This window comes from Zalophus californianus, chromosome X (assembly GCF_009762305.2).
Source record: "Zalophus californianus isolate mZalCal1 chromosome X, mZalCal1.pri.v2, whole genome shotgun sequence".
In the NCBI taxonomy this organism is placed as follows: domain Eukaryota; kingdom Metazoa; phylum Chordata; class Mammalia; order Carnivora; family Otariidae; genus Zalophus; species Zalophus californianus.
Window position 1 is genome coordinate 23,002,676 of NC_045612.1, and position 9,718 is coordinate 23,012,393.

General features: G+C 34.4%; 1 pseudogene; it reads right to left on the reverse strand.

The window, feature by feature from the left end:
• Positions 1 to 4,422: 4,422 nt before the first annotated feature.
• LOC113931030 lies at positions 4,423 to 9,380 on the reverse strand (annotated as a pseudogene).
• Between the last annotated feature and the right edge of the window lie 338 nt (positions 9,381 to 9,718).

The window sequence follows — 9,718 nt, forward strand, 5'->3', positions numbered from 1 at the left end:
AACAACAGATATTAAGGTTGTTTCCATATCTTGGCTATTGTTATTCATAACAGCATTATTATTAATATTGTTAATAACATTATTCATGCTGCAGTGGACATGGGAATGTACATATCTGTTTGAGATCCTGATTTAATTTCCTTTGGATATATACCCAGAAGTGGGATTGCTAGATCATATGGTATTTCTATTTTTAATTTTTTGAGGAGAATTCATACTGTTTCCCATAATGGCTGTATTAATGTACATCCTCACAAACTGTATAAGGGTTCCATTTTCTCTACACACTTGCCAAAACTTATCTCTTGTGTTTTTGATAATAGACATTCTATCAAGTGTAAGGTAATTTCTCATTGTGATTTTGATTCCATGATGGTTACTAATGTTGAACACTTTTTAATATACCTGGTGGCCATTTGTAGGTCTTCTTTGTAGAAATGTCTATTCAGAAACTTTGCCTATTTTTAAACTGTGTCATTTGTTACTTTGCTATTGAGTCGTAGGTATTCCTAATATATTTTGGATATTATCCTCTTATCAGATATACAGTTTGCAAATATTTTTTTTCCATTCAAAAGATGGCCTTTTCATTTTGATTGTTGCCTTTACTGTAGAAAACTTTTTAATTTTATGTAGTTCCATGGTTGATTTTTTCTTTTGTTGCCTTGCTTTTGGTGTCATATCCAAAAATTCATTGTCAAGACCCATGTCAAGTAGCTTTTTCTTTATGTCTCTTTTAGGAGTTTTATGGTTTTGGGTATTACACTTAAGTCTTTAATCCATTTTGAGTTAATTTTTGTTAAGGATCCAGTTTCATTCTTTTGCATGTGGTTATCCAGTTTTGCCAATGATGTTGAAGAGACTATCTTTTCCCCATTGTGCATTTTCAGCAACCTTGACAAACATTAATTGACTGCATATGTGAGGAATTATTCCTGGGCTCTTAATTCTGTTCCATTGGTTTATGTGTCTGTTTTTATGCCATTACCATACAGTTTTCGTAGCTTTGTAATAACAGTTTGACATGAGGAAGTGTGATGTCTCCACCTTTGTTCTTTCTCAAGATTGCTTCAGCTATTCAGTGTCTTTTGTGGTAGCATATGAATTTTAAGATTGCTTTTTCCTGTTTCTGTAAAAAATGCCATAGGAATTATATTGAATTTGTAGATTACTTTGGGTAGCATGGAGAATTTAACAAAATTAATACTTTCAAGCCATAAACATAGGATACTTTCCATTTATTTGTGTCTTCTTTCATTTCCTTCATAAATGTCTTGTAGTCTTACAGTTTTCAGTGTACAGGTTATTAACCTCTATTGTTAAATTTATTCCCAAGTATCTTATTCTTTTTAATCTATCATACACTGTGGCCTGGAGAGCTCACTGAAGAGCAGACTGTGATCTCTCTGTTGTGAGACAGAGGTTTGGATGCAGTCACTTCTGCTCTGACTTGCAGAAAGCCACCGGGGAAAGCTGCCAGAGAATAAATCCCCCCAAAAAACGTTTTTCACTGAGCCTATCCCCTCACCCACAGGGGACAGGGCAACTCTGCCCAAGAAGGGTTGCCTGAATAACAGCCCAGCAGGCCCCTCCCCCAGAAGACAGGCTGGAAGAACAAGAGGATGACAACCCTAAGTTCCCTATAAAGCAGGTGTATCTTGCTTAGGTTGTGGTTAATACTTTGGACTCTGTACATTCCCTCAACCACCCCTCAACAGAATGACTAAGAGGAGGAACCCCCAACAAAGAAAAGAATCAGAGACTGTGGTCTCTGCCACAGACCTAATGGATATGGATATAACCAAAACATCAGAAATAAACTCCAGAGTAACAATTATGAAGTTGTTATGTACGCATGAGAAAAATATTAATGACAATATAGAATCTCTAAGGGCAGAAATGAGATCTAATCAGGCCGAACTTAAAAATGTTATGAATGAAATGCAATCTAAACTGGATCCTCTGACTGCCAGGGTAAACGAGGCAGAACGAATTAGTGAGCTAGAAGATAAGATGATAGAAAAGAAGGACACCGAGGAGGCATGGGAAAAACAGATTAAAGCCCAAGGGATCAAACTGAGAGAAATTAATGACTCAGTGAAATGTTCCAATATCAGAATTATTGGGATCCCTGAGGGGGTGGAGAGAGAGAGAGAGGCCTAGAAGATATACTTGAGTAAATCATAGCTGAGAACTTCCCTAATCTGGGGAAGGAAACAAGCATTCATGTCCAAGAGGCAGAGAGGACTCCTCCCAAGATCAATGAGAACAGACCTACACCACAACATATAATAGTACAATTAGTAAATCTTAGATCCAAGGAAACAATCTTGAAAGCGGTGAGGGGGAAGAGATTTCTTGTGTACAGAGGGAGGAACATCAGAATAATGTCAGACCTGTCCACAGAGACAGATCTGGCAAGCCAGAAAGGGCTGGCAAGACATATTCAGGGAACTAAATGAGAAGAACATGCAGCCAAAGATATTTATCCAGGAAGGCTGTCATTCAGAATGGATGGAAAGGCAAAGAGCTTCCAAGACCAGCAGAGACTTTAATGCTATTATAAATAGAATTGTTTTCTTAATCTTATTTTTGATTAGCTCATTGATGGCATATAGAAATAGAAATGATTTTTGTATATTAAGTTTGTGTCCTGCAGCTTTACTGAATTTATTTTAGTCCTAACATTTTTTTTTTAATTTTTAAGGTTTTGCATATTTAATATTATGTGAACTGGAGATAAATTTGACTAATCCTTTTTTCATTTGGACGCTTTTAATATTTTTTTCCCTAATTGTTCTGTGCAGGACATCCAGTATTATGTTGAATGGAAGTGGTGAGAGTGGACACCATTATCTTTTTCCTGATCTTAGGGGTAAAGCTTTCAGCTTTTTTACTAATAAGTATGATGTTAGCTGTGGGCTTGTCCTATATGGTCTTTATTATATTAATGTATATTATTTCCATAACTATTTTATTAGAATTTTTGTCATGAAAGGATGTTCAGTTTTGTAAAATAGCTTTTTCCTCATCTATTGAGATGATCATGTTTTATATCTTTCATTCTATTAATGTGGTATCACATTTATTGATTTACCTGCATTGAACCATTCTTCCATCCCAAAGATAAATTCCACTTGATCATGTTGTATGATCCTTTTATTTTATTTTATTTTCATATTTTTGTATGATCCTTTCAATGTGCCCTTGAATTTGTTTCTATATTTTGTTGAAAATTTTTGCATCAATATTCATCAGGGATATTGGCATATAATTTTCTTTTCTTGTAGTGCCCTTACCTGACTTTGGTATCAAGGTAATGCTGGCCTTGTAAAATGAATATTGGAGTTTTCCTTCCTTTTTGAATTTTTAGAAGATTTTAAGAAGGATTGACATCAACTGTTCTTTAAGTGTGGTAGAATTCACCTGTGAAGTCCTGGGCTTTTTTTTCTTGGGAGGATTTTGATTTTATTCCTTTATCATAGTATAATGGTATTCTTTGTCTCTTATAGTTTTTGACTTGAGGTATATCTTGTCTGATATAAATATAACTATCTTTTTTGTCTTGTAGTTTTCATTTACATAGGTTATCTTTTTCCATCCCTTCTCTTTGAGCTAATATATATATATATATATATATATATATATATATATATCCTTATATCTATATATCTATATAGATATCCTTATATCTATATATCCTTAAAGCTCAAGTGAGTCTCTTATATACAGCATATAGTTGGACCTTGTTTTTTCTTTTCTTTAGGATGTGAACTTTATTGAACTGGTCTCAAGTCAGTGAGTCAGTGTACTGGTAAGCCCTGGCAGCTTCCATGCCTCAACTGTACATCCAGGGAGACCAAAAGCCTTCATACATCTCAAGTTGTGGGGAGCGGGGGCATAGAAGGGGGCCATGATTGCAGACCATTCAAAATAAAACAAAAATAACAAGTATTAAAATGAAGATTTTTTTAAATGGACTGCATAATTTACACAAAAGCAATGCTATCACCCTCTCCTGTGTGAACTCCACAAGTACTGGCCTTTCTATCTCAGGGAGAAATGGAGTGGCTTTTGGGAAGGCAAGGGACTTCCTGTAACAATGAATCTCATGATATTTGGAGTGACTATTTTAGAAAAAGAACAATGTTTAAAGTCCTTGACCACACTGTAACACTTTGGGGATGCTGTCCCCAACCAACTGCTGTTACCTTTACTGTTCTAGTCTTTAAATCCTGAGTCAATCACCAAAATCAAAACAAAAAGTAAAACAAAGCAAAACAAATAAACAAACAAAAACAAAATAAAAAGAAATTTAAAAAAAGTCAAAGACCAAAACACATAAAGCCATGCCAATCTCACTTTGTTTTCTGCACAAGTTAGGTTTTGTCAAGAAGGGGTGTAACTAAAGTAACAGTCTGCCTAAAAACATTTGCAGTGGATGATAAAGAGACCTTACTTGTGGTACTCCTGCTTCCTGATCCACATCTGCTGGAAGGTGGATAGTGAGAGCAGAATGAAACTGCTGATCCACACAGAGTACTTGTGTTCAGAGGGTGTGATGATCTTGATCTTCATTGTGCTGGGTGCCAGGACAGTGATCTTCTGCATCTTGTCAGTGATGCTGGGGTATATGGTGGCCGCACCAGACAGCACCTTGTTGGTGTAGAGGTCCTTGCAGATGTTTACATCACACTTCATGATGGAGTTGAAGGTAGTTTCACAGATACCACAGGATTCCATGCCCAGGAAGGAAGGCTGGAAGAGTGCCTCGGGGCAGTAGAACTGCACATTGTCAATGGTGATGACCTGCCCATCTGGAAGCTCCTAACTCTTCTCCAGGGAGGGTCTGGAAACCACAGTGGCCATCTCCTGCTCAAAGTCAAGGGCAATGTAGCACAGCTTCTCCTTGATGTCACACATAATTTCCTGCTCAGCAATGGTGGTGAAGCTGTAGCCATGCTCCATGAGGATCTTCATGAGGTAGTCCATCAGGTCCCAGCCAGCCAATTCCAGTTGCAGGATGGCATGGAGAAGGGTGTACTCCTCGTAGATATGCACAGTGTGGGTGACCCAGTCACCAAAGTCCAACACGATGCCAGTGATATAATGAGAGGAGTACAGGACAGCATGGTCTGGATGGCCACCTACATGACTGGGATGTTGAAGGTCTCAGACATGATCTGGGTCATCTTCTCATGGTTGGCCTTGGGATTCAGGATGGCCTTGGTTAGTAGCATGGGGTGCTGCTTGGGGGCCAGATGCAAATCACTGTAGAAGTTGTGGTGCCATATCTCCATGTCATCCCAGCTGGTGACAATACCATGCTCGATGAGGTACTTCAGGGTCAGGATGCCCTTCTTGCTCTGGGCCTCATCACCTATGTAGGAGTCCTCTGGCCCATGCCCACCATCACACCCTGGTGCCAGGGTTGCCCCACGGTGGAGGGGAAGACAGCCCTGGGGGCATCTTGGGCTATGAAGCCAGCCTTGCACATGTTTATTAAATCATTTCAGCCATTCAATGTCTTTTGATTGGAGAATTTAAACCATTTACATTTAAAATAATTATTGCTATATAAGAACTTAGTAGCACTATCTTATCAATTAGTAAATATAATTATATATAAATTTGTATGTATTTATAAATTAAAATATATTACATATATACATATGTATATTTGTTATTTGTCTCATGTTTGTCTATCATCTTATTCATTTCTACCTTAATTTTAAGTGATTTAAAATATCTTTAGTACTCCATTTTATTTTTTCTAATGGTGTATTACATCTACTTTTTAGCATTTTTATTGATTTCTCTAGGGATCAACATGTGTATCCTTCTTAGAATTAATATTTTACCCTTTCACATAAAATATAAGATTCTTATAGGAATTGAGGTCCATTTACCCTCATTAATTGTTCTGTTGTTTTTCATATCTAGTCCCATGAGTATTTTAAAACAAAATGCAAAAAAAAAAAACTTTGAAAAGTCAGTTGTTTTTATGGAAATTAAGAGAAAAATAGTCTTTTATATTTAACCACATACTAACCATTTCTGGCATTTTTATTCCTTCCTGGAGATTTGAGATTCCATTTAATATGGTTGTCCATTGTCCTAAAAAATTTCCTCCAGCATTATTTCTTAAGGGTATTCTTGTAATTAATTCACTCATCTTTTGTTTATCTGAAAAATCTTCATTTTTCTTCATTTATAAGAAATTTTTTCACTGTATAAAAAATTTTATCATTTTAGAATCATGTGGCCTCCATTGTTTCTGTTAAGAAGGTCACAACAATTTTGTGTAAACTTCTCTCCTTTTATAATATAGCCTTTTTTTCTGTTTTCAAGATTTTCACTGTATTCCGGTTTTCATCAGTTTTACTATGATGTTCTTAGATTTTATTTTATTTGTATGTTTTAAATTTGCTGCATAATGATATTTTTCACCAAATTTTGAATGTTTTCAGGTATATTTTCTGATATTCTTTTTACTTTAGAGTAGTTTTAGATTTACAAAGTAATTTGAAGTTAGTACAAGAGCTCCCATTTCCCACACACCTACTTTCCCCTATTTTTAACAACTTACCCTATTGTGGTATATTTGCTACAATGAAGGGACCAATATTGATGCATTATTATAACTAAAAGACCACAATTTATTTAGATTTACTTAGTTTTTACTTAATGTCATTTTCTGCTTCAATATCCCATCCAAGATAATGCTTTATATTTAGTCATCATGTTGCTTTAAGTTTCTCTTGACAGTGAGTTTCTTAGACATTTCTTGTTTTTGATAGCATTGGTAATTTTGAGGAATATTGATATTGTAGGATGTCTACCTTTATAGAAAATATAAAGTTTAAGATGTCTGATATTTTTCTCATGGTTAGATTGGGATTTATGATGTTTTGGAGGAATACCACAGAGATAAATTGCCATTTCCCTCACATGATATCAAGGGTACACTCTGTCAACATCACTTATCACTGATATTAACCATGATTACTCTGCTGAGGAAATATTTGTTAGTTTCATCCACTGTAAAGTTACTTTTTCCTCCTTTTTTGTGCTGTATTCTTTGGAAAGAAGTCATTATGCAAAGCATAACTTTAGGTAAGGTATGGAGAGACATGCTCCACTTCACTGGAGGTGGAATATCTAAATGAATTATTTGGAAATTTTTCTGCATGGGTTATCTGTCTCTTCTTCCTAATTTATTTATTCTTGCAACCATTCATTAATATAAACATGAATTTGAAGGTATTTATTTTCAACATTAGATTATTATTTCATACAACTTTACTTACTCTGTTGCTCACATTTCTAGACAGCTTTGGCCACGGTGAATTCACTTTCAGTTGCCTCATTTAATAATTTGTTGTGAGTCATATTTTTAGCACTTTTGTACTTTTTGGCACTACAGATTCTTTTTTATACTTTCTTCCATAGTCCTAACTTAAGGTTTTTCTTCAACATGTCCTGACTTTTTTTGATTAGAGAATATAGTAATAGAAATCAAGATCTGGTAGCTAGATGTGCACTTTGCTATTGGGGTGGCATTATTTCTATCCCTCTCAGCTACAAAGCATGGAAATATGCGTATGTATACTAACCCATGTACATAGTTATCTATAAGTATTTTTATAAGAAATAATTTGTACCTATATTAAGCTAAATTGAGTTTATATTGATGTTTCAAACTCTAATTTATGAACACATTGATCATGTTACCTTCCTGCCCTTTCTTACCTATAACCTCCCAGTCCAACAGTGAGAAAACTGACTCCCTCCTTGCACTATATGTTTATTTAATTGTTCAATTTCAGCATATGTTTATAGTGGAGTCAGAATTGTTTACCTCCACCCTGAGGAAAATAACTTAATTCACTATAGTCCAGTGCTTATATACAGAGTCTTTTGCCTTTAATCTCCACTCATTTCCAAAACTATTTAGGTTAGAAACTTTATCCCTCACCCTCTCGAGTGTGTCTGTTTCATGCATTTTGTATACATTTTTGATACAGTGAGATTGTTTTGTTACATAATGTGATCTATCCTGAGGTCCCTTAATCTCCTAAGTGATTTTTTTAAAATTTATATTCATTTAGGGTCACTCATGTACTATAAATTTCCATGGGTTTTCGTCAATGCACAGTGTCATGTATCTACACTTTTAGTATCAGAAAGATTAGTTTCACTGCCCTGAAAATTTCTATTTGCTTTAACTAGTCAACCCTCCCCTTTTCTCCCGAAGCCCTAAAAATCATCAATCTTTTTACTGTTGCTATGTTTTATTTTTCATTTTCTGGAATGTTATATAAATACAGTATGCGACCCATACTGACTGGCTTTTTTCACTTAGCAATATGCATTTAAGATTCATCTATGGCTTTTCATGATTTGGTAACATTCATTTTCATCATGGAATAATATTTTATTTTATAAATGTACCAATGTTGTTTTTTCATTCACTATTGAACAGTATTTTGGTTACTTCAAACTTTTGGCAATTATGACTAAAGCTCCTGTAAACATTATCATTCAGCCTGCAGCTTTCTGTGTGGATGTTTTGAAGTCATTTGTATAAATCCCTAGGAGCATGATTGCTGGTTCATAAATTCATGTTTATGACATGTTTATTTATAGAAAAAACTGTGTTTATCTATGTTTGTCTGTGTAAGAAACTGCCAGCTGTATTCCAAAGTGGCTGAACCATTTTGCACTTTTATCATCAATGATTTAGAGTTCCTGTTGGTCTGTATCCTCATTAGCAATTGACATTGTTAGTTATTTGTACTTTTCTAATTGATATATAGAGATAACTCGTTTTAATTCACAGTACTCTAATTACAAATGATGCTGATCATCATATGTTTATGATTATTCTCCATCTGAATAATTCTTTCATGAAGTGTTTTTTATACTTTTGTCCATTATGGGTTGTTTGTTCTGTTATTTTTGAGTTGCATATATTGGAAAGAAGCCCTATAACAGATAAGTGTTTTGCAAATATGTTCCCTCAGTTTGTAGCTTGTCTTTTCACTCTTGTGTCTTCAGAAGAACAGATTTTTTTTTTTTAGTTTTAATAAAGTCCAAATTATTTTGTTTTCTTTGACTAATCTTGTTTTTGGTGTTACACTAAAAAGTCATTACTAAATCCAAGGTCACCAATATTTTTCCTATGTTTTCTTCTATATATTTTATAGTTTCACATTTTAAATTTAGGTCTATGATTCCTTTTGAATTAATTATGCTGAAATATGTAAGGTCTTTGTCAGATTTATTTTTGTTTTTGCTTATGAACATCTAATTGTTCTGGTGACATTAGTTGGAAGGACTATTCTTTCTCATTAAATTAGCTCTGCTCCATTTTCAAAGATCAGTTGGTTATATTTGTGTGGGTTCATTTCTGGAATTTCTATATTGTTCCACTAAACTATGTAGTTATTATTGTACTAATACCAAATTATTTTCATTACTGTAGGTTTATATGGAACCTTGAAATTGGATAGTGAGAGTCCTCCAACTGTTTTCTTTTTCAATATTATGCTGGATATTCTAGGTGTTTTCCTTTCCATATAATCTTTAGAATTAGTTTCTTAAAATCTACAAAAGAGCCTTATGCTTTTGACTGGAGTTGTGTCTAATCTAATGATAAAGTTGGGAAGATGGGACATATTAATAATATAGCATCTTCCAGTTCATAAACACACAC